Here is a 15733-nt window from a genome sequence, read left to right as displayed (position 1 = left end):
GCAGCGAGTCGGAAAATCCTCGATGGCTTGGCACTTGAAGCGAGCGGTTTTATTATTTTAATAATCCCGACCACTATCACCATCACCATCTCGCTACGGGTTCCGTGAATGTCTAAGCTCCCAAACTGACGTCACTGTGGTAATTTGAATACGATTAAGAGTTATTCATTTTGAAGTGCAATCACCCGAGGCAGCAGGGTGGAAAGAGATTCATCAATTAGAAATCCTCTTTTACTGCTCCCAAGCGATACTTTCCCAAGATTTCTCCACCCCTGACTAGCTCGAGCTCGGCTCAGGAATTTAGTCTTATCGGCACTAAGGAGCTCTTCTGTGCCCGCAAAATGGAACGTCTATCTGTCCTAATATTAAGCTCGCTTTTTCATCTTTCCCGTTCTCTCTTGTTCAACAGCGGGCATACAATCTGTCCCCGAAAATTGAACAGAAACATCATTTTTCATGATTTACTATCCGACAGCAGCTCCTCCAACATGGCTCCGAACGGATAATGGGCCGAGACACAAACCTTCAACCATATGCACGTGGGCCGATTTCATAGGCATATGGACGGTGATGGCTGGTTTGGGAGAAACCTTTTTATGGGTTCATTTTTAATAGCTTTGATGATGCTTCTTCTCCTTCCTCTCGGTTGATGCTTCCCGCCAATATCCATGGGAATGAGGTTCAGTCGTTAAGGTCAACTATATGGCACTGCGTATTTACATTTCCCAAAGCTAAAAATTTCATTCCTAACCAGATTGCACGGATTGCAAGCCTCGATGGGTGGTGGAATGAACTTTCGTTAAATCTTAATAAAAGTGTCACATTCGGTTTTTGAGTGGCTTAGAACGCAAGGGAACATTGCCAGTGCTTGGTCTTTAATTTGTGATCGTAAACATTGGACCCCCGGCTGCTTCTGGGGGTGATTGGTCATTTTCTACACCATAAGCTAGTAGCGCCCTAGCCTATGAACGCGTGCCGCTGCCTCGTAATACCCGATGATGATGGTCATAAACTCTTCGGCAGACCGAACCCCCGCTTCTTTGCGCCTGACCAAAGCAGCATACCACAGGACGGATTCCAGCGCTGGAATCAAAGTTCACTGTGAAAGCTATTGCTGCGAGACGAAAGCCAACATCCTCTATTGTGGCCTTCGTCTTTCGAAGACGAGGGGAAGAATTATGAGGGAAAGTCGGCTAACGGCAACCTCAGCCAATATAGTGTCGTATCGAACACTATTAATTTATTGCTTCAATCGATTGAAATCTGCGTGTCCTGTAAGCATTCCTACAGGTGGCACATTGAGGCACAACGTTCGTCGTTTGGATTCGATCGGGACGTTTTAATGGTAAAGGCGAGTGAATCTTTGCTCTATCTTGCCTCGTCCACCACTAAACCATACTTGACGTAGGTTGCTCGGGGCTTTGAGAAAGCACGTCAAAAGACATGTGACTACGGTTCCTAACGAAGGTTAGCAAAGTGTATCGGAACGCTTGATCCTTTCTAATAATGCACGATTCGGTTATGGTACGGAATTCTTAATGACCACCATCACTGCTTTGCAAACGCAAAAATACGTATGCAGGGAGTGAGTGTGGATTGACTCCTAACGAGTTCCTGGACACCACATCCTCAGGGACTGCTAGATTGTGTGTTTAAGCTTCCTATTAAGCTTTGTGTTGGTTTTTTTTTACTTTACTTTATCGACACTTCATCCCAAGCAGTTGCTAGCGTATGCCGGCAAACTTGCCCGACAGATAAGCGCTTCCATTCGGAAACTTTAATAACCATTAGCCCCTTTGGTTCTAGCAAAGCAAATCCAATACCCTTTGCGTGATGCTACTACCGCTTCATAACGTTCTCACCATCAATTGGTCATCGTGTCGGGTTTCATTCTATAGCCAAAGGTCTCGTCTACATTCGTGTACAAAAGGCGAAGCTCCCGTCAGCTACTGGTCCGGCCAGCCATCTTTCAGTACTTCCGTCCTGTTCTGTTAATAATGAGATTGGAAATATTGCGTAATCAAAATAACATCTTCAAACACACTCTGCCACGATACAAAACAGAGGGGGAGGTTTCTCCCAATACTATCCTTTCCTGAGACGAGGACGCACTTTTCGCAAGAACTGTGAAGGACGATACCCCAGCACAAAGCACGGGGCAGATCTCTCTAGCCTTGTATATAGCGTGTGGCGAACCGTTGTTTCAGTATGGTTTAGGCTTTTCGCACTGTTTCAAGCGTACCCGCTGGTAGGACACGGGCCACAGAACAGTGCTGCCCCGGGTAAAAGTTAATCAAGATTCTCTGTCCCAAAAATGGAACCATAAATTTTCACCAACCACCAACAACTTAGACACGGACGGGTTTTCGCTCTTGTCCTCGCTCGGTAGTATCATCGCTGCATGGGCTCTGCCTATCGCCTTGTAATGATCTCTTATGATTATTTACTAACCTTTCCATTCTTGGCCCGTTTCGGGTTGGACGTACGGTTTACGTATTGTGCTTGTCAGGGTCATCACGGGTAACCGCGTGCCGATGGGTGGCGTGACTCCAACCCCTACCCGTCATCGCACCATGATGATGCACGTTGTCCTGTAGCAGATACTGCCCGTCCCTTTGGTATCGATATCATTATCATCATCATCATCAGCAGCATCATGATTATTTCTTTTGCCCTTCCCCTGCAACAGTGGAGGTGCGTCGAGGCTTTTGATTTTTCCCCATAAACCATCCCCGTTGTTTCCTTTTTGGTTGGGTCCGGATAGTGGAAGACACCGGGTGACGGATTCGATCCTTCCTTGGATGGTGGATTCCATAAACGGTGTGACACACGGGTATCATAAAACTTAAGCTTATCATTGTTGAAAAAGTAGCACAAGATCGTACCAAGATACGCTCGGTGGTAGTTAGGGTGGCGAAGGCACATACGCATAATATACCAGAACCGAGAATTGAAGATGTGACACTCGCCACATAACTCTGTAGTGTGACACCGGGGGTTTTGGGCCCGTTTTTACAGGGAGCAGGGACGTATCAACCATATATCATTCCTTACCAGTCGTCCCATATCAGGACATATGGACCGAACCACCCACACGCGTACGCGTACAATCTTGCCTACCCCTCTGGAATGGGAAACCCACATCTCACGGGTACAGATTGATAATGTATGTATGATATAGCACCGGCGACAATGAGCTACGAGACCACAATTTAGAAGCGCTGCTCGTTTGCTGGAAAAGTCTCCTTGGCGAACTGTTGCTGTGTTTAGGAGTCTTTTTTTTTCTTCTTCCGTCTTTTAGTCGTGCGTCAAAGCCATATTTTGGGACTAGCTTTTGAAGTCGTGCAGACTTCAACCCTATGGGAAAGGGGGGAGAAAGGACGGGCGCTAGATGGTAAAGGGTAGCGAAATTAATGATTCAAACTTCATCATGCGAAAAGTGGACCTTAAGAAAAGGATCTTCGAGAGGGTTGAACTTTGCTGCCGACAACTGGTCGTGACAAGGGTAAAGAGTGCTGGTTGCGGTATCGCTGATGGTACGGAGCTATTGGTTTTTGTTCCTTTTTTTCTTCTCTACAACGTGTAAAGTATAATGTATAGGCTACAAGTTTGGTCTATGTTGCACAAGAAGAACTCCCCCCCCATGCCGCCAAAATGTGGTCTCCACCATTTTAGATGAGCGAACGGTACGTTTGTTGGTAAGACGCTAAAAGGGGGTTGGAAAGGTCTTTTGTAAGTCGACTGACCTTTTTGTTTCGTACTCGGCGTACACTCTGGGGGCAGGAAGATACCTGAGGAGAGGAAGAGACGTGCGACTACAAAGGTGGAATGTTTTGATCGTTTGCTGAATGGGTCCGATGTACGCCCACCGTCCAAAAATTCCAGTGCTCGATGTGGCATCAGCCCAGTGTACGGCCTTCCCTTCACACTCTCTAATAGTCGAAACCCGTCATCATCTACGACACCTTTTTGTCCTGCACGGTGGATGGACACGTGTGTATGTGTAGGGTAATGGGTGGATGTTGGTGCGGAGTCTGACCTAAGAAAGCATAGCTAAGAGCAGCTAGAGCTAAGAGCAGAAAAAAAGCGATCTGTAAAAAGCACCTGAAAGCTGATCTCTATCAGATGGGCGTCTGGCTACGTTTAAGGTGTATTAATTCCACAACAGTCACCCGTCGGCCAGTAGGCAGCACCGATTCGGATTGTAATATGGGCTCATGAACAAGTTTTGATCGGATTTTTCCACTCCTTCCCGTGCCCAATATATGTCACCCCCCTCTTTAGCCAATCCACATCGGCTACCGATCGTGAGAGATGTGTCCACAGCGGCAAGTAGTGCAATGTCTATGGACTGCCATGTTTTGCCACCGCATATTGTGTGTGTATATAATTCCAGTCTCTGTGTGGCGCGATAGTTAGAGATATTTAAAACTAATGGAACACCATCTTTGGCCACCGTGCCTCGGTCAGTGTTGCGCTCACCCTCAGAGGCACTGTCCCTGCGGTGTGGTCGCACGTCACTTTACATAATTTGTCACTTTCAATCTTTTTCTATTTGGGTCTCCGTCTCTTTCCTCTCTAGACGTTTTTTAAACCTAAGTTTTTTGTTGCCGTTGTGTCGTTACTTGCTTTACTTGCTTCAAAAACCTAACTCGGCCAACGCGCGATCTTGCGCGGTCGAGCTGTTGTTGCGCTATTTCTGGACATAGGCCAGATGCGCCTCCATCTTTCTGCAGCGACACGCGCGCGTCCCATTCGCGGTGGACGTTCGGTGGACAGTTTCGCACGACGGTCCCATCGAATGGCCCCGAACGGCGTGACAACACAAAACAACGCGTGTTAACCAATTCCTTTTGCTGTCTTCAATTTCGCCATTTGCGTTTGTCCGTTTCTGTGTGCGTGTTTTTTTTTGCGTGCGTTCTCCTTCTTCATTTGGGGTATTTCATTTGGTGCAAACTTCTCATCGTTTGTTTTTTTCTCTCTTTTTCTATACTTCACAGAAGCTGCTGCCTGCCCGCTAGACGCCGTTAGTTAGCGTAAGTGTTGATGCATGTTCCGTCAAATTAAAACTAGCCAGCAATCTATTTCAGGCAACTCTCCGGTAAGGGTTGTTTTTTTTCTTGGTTCGGTTTCTGTAAAATTTGAAGTTTCGACACTTTCTTGCTATTGCGCAGATCTTGCTAGTTACACATTTGCCAATGTAACAGCGCAAACTGCTTCCAAAATTATTTGGCAGTTACTTTTTTGCAGGATCCAAGAGTTACTTAAAACTGGTTGAGTATGAGACAGTCGAGAGAAAAAAATGGATGCGTTACAGCTCGGTCTTGCATCAATCGAACCAAGTGTCTTTTGATCATAATCGGATGTAAGACATGCATCAATCTAACGAGCACTGCTATTCAGCATCATTTTAATGATGCACTTCGTAATCCTTGGCAATTCATGCATGTGTCATCATGCGTTAATACTTTTTCCAGCAATTCAACCTATGAAGAAAATAGGATCGGAAATTAAAATAAATTATGGAAATGCAGTATATTCTATGCATATTTATGGTAGAATAAGGTTCTAACCTGCAATTGAAAGCTTCAAAAGCATGCACTTCAAAAGTTGAAGATTTCTGCTTCAAATGATTTTTAATCGCAAATGATAATGATTGAATTTCTTTGAATGTGATCCGCGTCTTGGAGATCAGGAACTTGGGAGTAAATATTTATTAGGAATTTGTATCATTATCTCCTAAAAAAATTAAAAGGAAAAGAGAATACCTTCCACTGGATCTCCTCGTTTTTTCCCAATGATCTGAAGTGAGCTATTGATTCATTTTCCACAACACAATAATATAACTTCCATTTTGTATGTTCATTCATACACTACTGAAAAGGAAACAAATAGCGAACATTGCACCTCGCAACTTCAACGTATACAACCTAATTGAATAGTGTTGTCTTCTGGCGCAACATTGCCAACCAAAATGCATGTGGACACGTTTTGTAGCGCTTGTTTTGGAAGTTTGCATTATCAACGTCTAGTGTGCTTAGTGCGCAGGTGAAAACAAAAGTCCAAATGCAACTAAGCATGAAACCATTTTATCCCCACTCATCACCACCGATCCTTATCTGAAGGTGAGTAAAGTCCGGAACCGCTCGAAAACCTGCTGCTGAAGGTATGTTGTCAGAGTCTGTCCCCGCACCAGGATATCTGACAAGCCCCTCAAACTGTTGCCATTTTTGGTGGAATGTTTCACTCCGGCTCACTTCTGTGCTCTCTTCCTTCCTGTTTGTGTGTGTTATCTGTTGCACCACCATCAGCCGAATGAGGAAGGAACTTCCCGAATGGATCGTCTTAGATTATGGACAAATGTAGGAATTTCACTGTTGAAATTTAAATTGCATTTCCGTACCATCTTTCCCTCTTGTATAGCTGATTGTTGTGCTTATGTGTTCCCCCCGGCCGCCTGACTCGGCAGAAGTGATAACAAGAAACTGATGAAGACGGACAGGAACCACCGTAAGCTATGCTCTCTGTATGTCACCCCACACGACACCTTCTGTGCCGTGCTATTGTGTGTTGCTTTCGTTCGTGTTCGTGTTGTGTTAGACATCCATCAACCGGCCGCGACATGATATTGTACTTGCTGCCGGCGACTGTTGACGAGATTATTTTCCCAACAAAACCTCCCAGTCCCAGACGTGTGGGGTGCCCGCGCGGTGTTGGGTGTCGAACAAAAAGGCAAAACGGTGGGGAAACATATTTTTGGTGGATGAGTGTTTTTTTTCTTCTTCTTTTCTTTGTACGGTTCCTCGTGCCGCTGCGGTGCTGTTTTCTGGTGTTCCGTCTTCAAGACAGCGAAATTTTTTTTGTGTAAAAAAAGGACAACCTGTACACGCGGACACGAAAGCCAATGACGGCACCTGCTTTTCAAACAAGCAGACGGTAAAATCACGCACAAAACATTATTTCCTTTCGCTTTTTCATACACACACACGCGCACGTAGAAAAGTTAGTAATGTTTACTGTTCACTATACACGAACCAAACGCAAAGAAGTAGGGCCGAATATTTCAGAATATTTAAATAAGTGCGTGGAGTTTGTATGTTTCCTTTCTTGCGCCTTAGTGGTTGTGCTGCTCAAAGGTGGGTAATAAATTTTACCATAAATTTCATTCGCATAACAAACTTGTCACTTGGAGCGACCGACCTTTCTCCGTGAATGGGATGGGGGTCCGTCCTTCAGACTGTCCTTTTTTTTTGTTGTTGTTCGCCTCGCTTGGGTAATCGTTTCTCGGTACATTTTTACCTCGCAGCTTGTGGGACGATGTTGTTTGATCGGATTGTTTCTAGCTGATAAGCTACGCGCCACAAAATAAAGAATTCAAATTTCATTAGCTCGTTACTCCGGCATCAACATGTTTTTGAAAGATGAACGTTTACAAGCAATCATTAGTTGTCAACTGAAATTTGCGCATAAGAAAATTGTTAAACAATTTAAAAAAAAACGAAAAAAATAAAACGTGAGTTTTACAAGTACCTTCTGGTGCAAATTAGGATAGGAGAATTATTTTTAAGTACAAACTAGCAAAAAAAATAAAAAGCTTATGATTGCATTTCGAACATTAAATCATTACCTCCATTGCGTGGCGGAAGTTTCTGTTATCTTCTTTTTTTTTCGATTTCACGCACGAATGATTTAGTTTATTTGTTCGTTTGTTTTTTATTACCTTCCCTTCATATTAGCATCGTTTTTTTCTCCAGCTCCCATCGAAAGGTTATTCTGCATAGGAACGTAAATCTTCACCCGAGAAATTGGCTCTGAGTTTTTGGCTTCTGATCACGTGCCGGGTGAATTTACTTTCATGCAAACTATTACATAGCAGACAATGTTCGTGTGAGTGTAAAAATTGGAACCCTGTTTGGTGGCCAGTCGATTGGAAGCTTCGTGTCGATCGGAATAGAGAATATCAATCTATTCCGTCTGTGTATTAGTACGTTTTCTTGAGTGTGTGGGTGTATGGGAAAGCTAGTTCCAAAGAAAACTTACGAAAAGAAAGTTTCCTTTCCATGGCACTGCTGCGAAACGATCGGACAAGAAAAACTATCTTATGATTTATCGTCCGATGGAAAAGGAACACGGAAAATTTCGGTAATGGAAGCACGAAAGCGGATCTAGGCCACTGAAGAAACAATATATGAAAATAGAATCATAAATTGTGTAGCCATTCTTACAGGACCCCGGTACACGCGTAGGTGAAGACCTTCGCCTTTCCGTTTTATGATGCCGGGACCTCGAGCACCTGTGCAATAGGCACCTGGGCAAAAAGAAGTAAGACCTTTCCGAACCAAACTTTCCTTCCACATTTCGAAGCAAATCATCGTTTGGTGAAGTGAAATATTTGCTGTAATATCAACTGACGATCAGGAAATTGAGAACCCCGTCAGTAGTGCGCGAAACTGGGCTGGAAAGGTAGGGGGTGGAAAATTTGCATCCCTACCCCATTCACACTAACACAGCGATTCAATGAAGAAGCGAAAAAAAAGACTTGTGTTCTATCCCCTCCAACTCTTTCGAAAGTAATGTTGCGTGTTGCAGCTCTAAACGAAGCTAAAATTATGCTGCAGTACGTGTGTGTAGAGCAGTAAAAAATAGTGCAAGAATAGAAAAATCAATATTTTGCTCCCTTCAACGTAAAGTGGAAAAAAGGTGGGAATAAACGCATAGCTCCCGCTCAGACTATCTTACGCACCGAAAACACGAGACTTTACTTCAGGACGACCACTTCGGGCAGGACTTGTTTGAATGTTCCCGGATATGTTGTGGAGTGCTTATGGTGCTGTTTTATCGCCTCTTTCTATTTTCACCCCCACCTTCTACACGGTTGTCCTGCATTAACCAACTCTGCCTAACGTAGAAAAGCAACCCAAGCTGGAGCCATATTCAGCAAAACTTTTGTTTTATGTGTAATTTTATTTTTCTATGTCTTTTTTTTTTGCTTGAAACCACCTTATGTGGGCCAACACAGAAATACGAATGTTTTGCACCTGATTGAGAGGGAAAAATGTGTTTCGTACACCCGACGACAGTGCGTGCGCTAAAGAAAAAGGACCAGAGTGAGTCGATTTCATTGTAAGTCCCTTACATGCACAAGCTGGAATTCATGCATGAGTGTCTTCAAGAAATAATATAAGAAATCAAGAAATCCTAGTGGGTACTTCATACTAAAGGAACAACAAAAAAGGATCTATGATGTACACAAGAAGCGCTTATGGGTTGGAATGTCGGAAAATATGAGCTAAATATCCGACCACATTCACACACAAAAAAAGAACAGCAAAGGGAAACAGCATTCTTCCTGTTAAGTTCCCGACTTTTTTGAACGGACATTGATGTCAAGGAATATCCTGGTGATTTGAACGAATGGAAAAAATGAAGAGCCTTTTTGGGGGAAGTTACGATTGACCGGTACAATATGACAAATGTCGGTAATCCTTGCTTCTGGATTCCGGTGGATTGATAAGTGTTTGATATACATATTTTATTGACTTCTTCAATCGAATGGAAAATAATGGTTTGCAGCTTGGCTCATGATTTTGTTATCAAAATCAAACTTTTGTGAATTGAAAAAAAAAAAACAAATGCTTTAATATTGATTTAAACCAATGCTAGAAATCCATTGCAGCAGCATACCTTTTTGGCGTGTTTCGATCGAAAAAAATAAAATGATAAAATAAAGACGAAATTGCATTTTAACAATGCCTTTTGCTACCCTGCATTGTAAAGAAACCCATCAGTGCGCACTAGAGCATGTTCAATTCTTCGAATCCTTTGGCGAATTTTTTCTTCCCCCTATTGCTTCCCAACATTTCAAAGCTTCACCCCTACGAAATCCGTAACCTAACACCAACACACAGTCACACAAACGGATAGCAGAACTTTCGGTTTGCATTCAGCACATTTTCATCACGAAAAGCGCACTCCATAACAAATGCTTCTCCCGTTCTCCAAAAAAAAAAAAAAAAAACTCAATATAGAAGAAGAAAAACCGGTAAGTGAAAAACGAACCCGTATATAGCGACCGAGCCCCACCGAAGGGATATTTTCCATCCGTTCGTGTTCCACCGATCACCCTGTACCGTCCCCGCCGGTTTCAATGCCGATTACGTCAAGTTACAGCAACATTCATAAATTATGGATTTATGCACAATCGGCAACCACTCGTTGACCTTTTCTCCGGCCAACCGTTTTCTCGTCGTCGGTCTTGCATCGGGAAAATTTGCCTCTTCTCGCACTTACTCGCTTACGCGGCAAGGGAAATGAGGACAATGGTGGGGGAGTGGTTTTCAGGTTCGGGGAGTGTGTGTGTGCCGTCGTAGCACAAAAGTGGTCTTCCGGTTTCTGTATGTGGTTGAAGGTTTTTTTTCCTTTTCTTCTTCGTTATTTTCTTTGCATAACCTCACTCTAGCGAGAACCCGAGTTCTTCCTGTCCCTGAGACACTTGCACTGCACACAGGTCCATTTTCAGCTTCAGAGGAACGCCGGGAAATTCTTTTCGGTTTTTTGTCCACATACGAGCGTGTTGCCACTTTACCCCGCCGCATCATATTGCCGTACGTGGTGTGAATGTCGTCTGGCAGGAAAAGCTATCTTGTGGGGTGGGGCGATATCCTGGCACGGCACGGTTGGCCGGATAAGCTGGTGGTGGTGTTGGGGGGGTATATAATAAAACAGGCAAAAGCGGTTGTTTGCCTCTTCCACGACTGCTTTCGACTGATTCCCGGGTTGGTGTTGTGCTGTTATGAAATCAGCAAAAGGGTTCCTACTGGTAGTGCCGTGTGGTTAGAACTATTTTTATTCTACGGATTGTGAAAGGATAGCTTCGCGACACATAGGCATGACCCTTTTTGTTGTTGTAAGCTCTGTGGTTGAGTTTACTTTTGAAAGCGCATTGCGCACTATGCTTTATTTATTTAATCCATATAATTGTCTAGCGTTACGCAGGATGAGAAAAATTTTAAAACTAAACCCTGTCCTAGTTTTTTGGTATATTGTTGCAACGTCGGTCACCCACCTAGTGAAGGCTTTACACATGACTAGTGATGGGAAAATTCCACCTTTTTTTGGTATTTATCGGATGTTACGAACAATTAACAACTACAACCGCTTTCCACTGTGGATTTGTTTTCTAATCATAATTTGTTAAACTCTTTTACTCTTTTAAAAAGTTGCAACCTGCGTAGATGTATGACTTCCTAAGAGTTTTTTTTATATCATGAATATTATTTGTTTCAGCCAAATTTTTCTAAAAGATCTCAAAATAGAATACTAAAATACGATAACAGAGTACCAACAGAAACTTTCTTCCTTTGTCACTTTGGCTTTAATTCCTTTTATAAGGAATTGGAAAACCAGCATATAATAAAAATGTTACATTTTTCTTTTATATTTCCATAAAAGCTTTAAGAAACTTCAGTTCCCGGGGAGTTGTTAGCCAAACGAGCCAATTATAGTACTCAGTGTGCGTGATTGTTCGTTTTTTTCCTTTCTCGCCCTACTCTCAGCTCCGGGAAGGTTTACTACACACTTTTTTTTCGCTTATTGTTACATCATTTATGCCGCAAACCTTTTGCAAACCATCATCACCACCATCGCTCGTGAGATGTGCGTGCATGGATACGTTATTTACGCCGCGTTGGTGTGTGAATAGGTTTCTGTGGCGTTTATGAGGGTTTGACACCCTTTTCTCGTCCAGCGCTGGATGGTAACACTCACTTCTAATCCTTGCCAGTGGTGGTTACAAAGGTAGCCGTGAGAGCGGACGTAAATTGGATAGGAAAAATCGGTCTATCACACTGAGCCGGCGAGAACAAGGCTCAGTGACACCGCCTGTAGTCGTTGATGAAAATGATGGAAATGTTGCCGTCTCCGCTTTTCAAATCTTTTACACCCACCAACCCTTGATGATCCACGGTGGAAAACCACACAAAACACACGCGAGCGCATACACACACATGTATCTAATGCTGTGCATCCCAAGCGTGTTTTACTTTTCCCCAAAGGACGACGACAAAATTTGGTAAAACGTTTTTACAGGGAATATAGGTTCTCTCTGGGGTGGTTTTATTGATATTTTACCACCGAACATTTTCCTACCCGGACCCCACGGTACCAGGGGATGGCGGGCGGTGTGTATTTGTGTTTGTACTCATGGGTTAAGCCGCCTTCCTTCCATGGGTTTAACCAACGGAGAGAAACGGGAACGTTAAAGAGGCATGATGGATATTCGGGAAGGGGAAAAAAAACTTCCCATGCCATGGAAAACTGATGGGCGACGACTTCTTCACGTTTTGAAGGAAATCCCCGGTTTTGCAAATAGCTGCCAGGGACGAGTTGTTCGCCGTGCTGTTAGTGCCTTGCGAGATGAAATATTGGGTTTTTAGGGCTCAATTTCAACCGTCAACCGAGCCGGTACGATCATAAGGACGCAAATAACGCTTCCGTTGAAGTATAACGAGTGGCTGGCTGGGGTAAAGAAAAAGGAAAAACAGAAAACCAGGCATAGCACACGGAAATACACAAGCGGAAGAGTTGAAACGAAGAGAGAGAGAGAAAAAGAAAAAAATCCGAAATTGGAAATGGTGTCATTGGAAGAAAAACGGATACAACGAGAATCCGGATCACATTGGAACCAGCACAACGATGGGTGCGGGTCTGAAAATCCATCATTGCGCTTAAAAACTCTCGGCACTTTTGTGGATTTTTCCGGAAACTGATTTTTTTCCAGCTCTTCTCCTTCTTCTCTGTTTAACTACCATTTTTCCATCAGGATCTTCTGATGCTTGGGTGAATAGTTCGATCATACATGTCTAGCTTTTTTATACTTTATTTGTGTATATGTGTGCGTTTTTTTTACTTCAAATTTGTTCTTTATTTTTCTATCAAGCGATTACAATTTTACTACTCTTGGTCTCATCTTGTTACATGTCTAAAAGAATGTTTAATGATCTTCTTCATATAAATTTCATATCTCATAACGTTCACATGCGGTACACTAGAGTGTGCCACTCGTTCAAGCAATGGATTAAGCTATAAAACAAACCAAACCAACGAAAGAAAAAAACAGCGCAATAGTACCTCAGCTCTTAACGTTCAGGTGGCTGTGTAACCCAAAAAACCCACAAACGAACCACAACCTGAAAGGGTTATTATTTCTGCTAATATTTACTGCAAATACCGAAAATGAACATGAAATAATATGGCCAATGCAGAGGGATTTCCGACCAACCCCGAACGGTGAGGTAGGTAATGCGGTATGTGTTAAATCTCACCCGGGATTAAGATTTACTTTTCGGATACAGCCAGTCCACTCACTTTTTCCCTGCCAACGAGACACACATACCGGCGCCTCGGTCAGTTTCGAGATTGTATCCAAGCATGATCCCCAGCACCGGGATTCTTCCATTTAATATCCTTTTTTAGCCTGCGGTTGATTCTAAAAGGGGGGTAGGAAAAGTGCACTCACCACACCATACCAAATCCTCACACATACAAACACACCTCCCCCGGAGCAACTTGATCCGCCTGTACTCCGGCTAACGATAGGAAAACTATGGCTTATGGAAGGGATTCTTTTTTTTATTTCAATTGTCGGACAGTTTGGAAAGTTACAGCAAGCACCCTTTCATGCGAGGATTTGCGTTAGTTTTGTCTATATTTTTTTCAATTTTTAATTTACTACCATTTTTACCACTTTCACCATTTCGCCATTGCCTGTCGTCTATGGCTCATTTTCCGTGGTTTGAACTTGCGCAGGCCCCCAACCCCTTGAATGATGGTACATGCCAGTTTGCAGTTTGTTAGTACTTCCAATGGTTTCAACGCACGAGTATTACTCTGATACGGGTACATACCCGTGTCTTCGGTACCCTTAGTTAGGTTCTGTAGAAAGTGGAACTTTTTTATGTTGTTTTCCCAGTCCCCCTTCTCCTCAAATGATGTTACAATCCCTGCATTATTATGACTGAAGTTTGAAGACAACCGGGAGCACGGTGATGGGACTTTTTAATGATTATGATGATGGTGATGAGAGTATATTTCAGCCAAACCAGTTCAACACTGATGCGAGTTCTACCCACCGTCCGCTTTATGGGACGTTAGACAATGAAGAAGAGTTCGTCCTTTCGGATGGGGGATTTTCAGCCTGACGAAACGAACAGTGACGGACGACGAACGGCGAATGTCCCCGTACTTCGGTACTCCGTTCCCCGTAAAGTGACTCGTGGTGACTTTACAGGGGGAAAAAAATCTCTTTTGCTATTTTCTCTGCAATCCACCACAGCACATACCGGTGCAATTTTTGGAAGGAGAAGTGTGGAAATGTCCTAAGGCTGGCAAACAAAAGTTGACCGTTGGGACAGTACTTTTCCCCCCCAAACAGTAGCCACTAGGTTCGCTAGTTGGCTCGGTCGCTCGGTGTAGTTTGTCGAATTAATAACTACCCGTCTGGAGGTTTTTATGGAACCCATCGGCCCATCCCAACGTAGACCCGGTAGACTGGCGTTTTGCCGAAGATCCATTGTGCATTTCCTGTGACGGTGAAAGTGTTGGGAAAATATTTTATTACCCAAAAGTTATAAAGCTGACTCGAGGTGGGGAGTAGTGCTGGGGCATGTTTTTTTTTACGAACCGCCTGTTGTATTTGCGAATGGGAACGGCACACACACGTACGACCAAAATGACGTTAGCATGTCGTTGGAACCATAGTTTTTACAAGCCATCAGACAGGCTGGTGATGGAAGAATCTGAATTATCCGTTGAATATCATCGGTGCGATAAACATCGAGACCGTACGACCGGGCGGCAACACACACGAAACTGACCATGGCGAGAGCGTTTCGTTGGAGCTGCACTGAAGGTGGCAATAGTGAGTGACCCCTTAAGGTATCCTTGTATCCTGCCGAGAGTATCTGCTTATGTCCCGTTTGCTGATGTCATGTTTGTTTCCTCGCTTATCTCTCCCTCTGCGGTCGTCCAATAGCACGGTAATTGCAGGAAATGTATCTTGCCTTCGATATGTGTGCGGATATATGATATGCTTTGCTTAACGAGCACCTTTCCCCAGTGTCTTGTGTTCGCCGTTTTGTGGTAGAACCGGCTTCTCATGCAATCAAACCCAGGAGGGGGTCTTCATTACCGGCTCACATACAACCGTGCACAGACAAATACTCCGGAATGACAATCAACTGGGCGAATGAACCGTTTTATTGGTTCGTTGGGTTTTTGGAATTCGTAGTTTCGGGACTTTTTTGGGACTAGAGCGTTTCCACCCCTGAAGCTTGATGTCGTTTGTAGTCTTTGAAGAAGAATTTCAAACCAATTGTAGTTTCCCGTTGTTTTGCATTCTTGCAAAGGTACACAAAATGCAGACTAAAAGGCTATGTTGCTATTCAGACAGTATCGGACGTCCTGTGTCGTTCGGAAGCCGATCTAGTGTTGCACGGCAGGCGGGCATCATCATCATCACCCGGAAGTGGAACATTAGTTCGCTTTAAGTTTCAAATTCTCCCGAAGGGTCTAACGACAATTCTTTTTATCTCGTCAACGAACGTGCACAGACGAATGGGAAGCGAACCTGCTTAAATGGCATTCTTTTGGTTCACACCGGCGTGTCCTTTGGAGAGTGTTTGAGTGACATTGCAGCATACGGTTGGATAGTTTCGTAAGTAAATTGCACATCCCT

General features: G+C 43.7%; 1 protein-coding gene across 2 annotated transcripts in view; it reads left to right on the top strand.

Annotated features, from left to right (window-relative positions):
• The window catches only part of LOC125764026 (latrophilin Cirl), an 81953-nt gene that overhangs the window by 49593 nt on the left and 16627 nt on the right, over positions 1 to 15733 (top strand). For both annotated transcript variants that reach the window (XM_049427797.1, XM_049427796.1), the window contains exon 3: positions 5001 to 5036. The gene's annotated coding sequence lies outside the window, so the exon portion shown is untranslated. The remainder of the gene's footprint in view (positions 1 to 5000; positions 5037 to 15733) is intronic.

The sequence above is a fragment of the Anopheles funestus genome, chromosome 2RL (assembly GCF_943734845.2).
Source record: "Anopheles funestus chromosome 2RL, idAnoFuneDA-416_04, whole genome shotgun sequence".
NCBI classification, from domain to species: Eukaryota; Metazoa; Arthropoda; class Insecta; order Diptera; family Culicidae; genus Anopheles; species Anopheles funestus.
The sequence above is the reverse complement of the archived record's forward strand: the minus strand, read 5'-3'. Positions and strand labels throughout refer to the sequence as shown.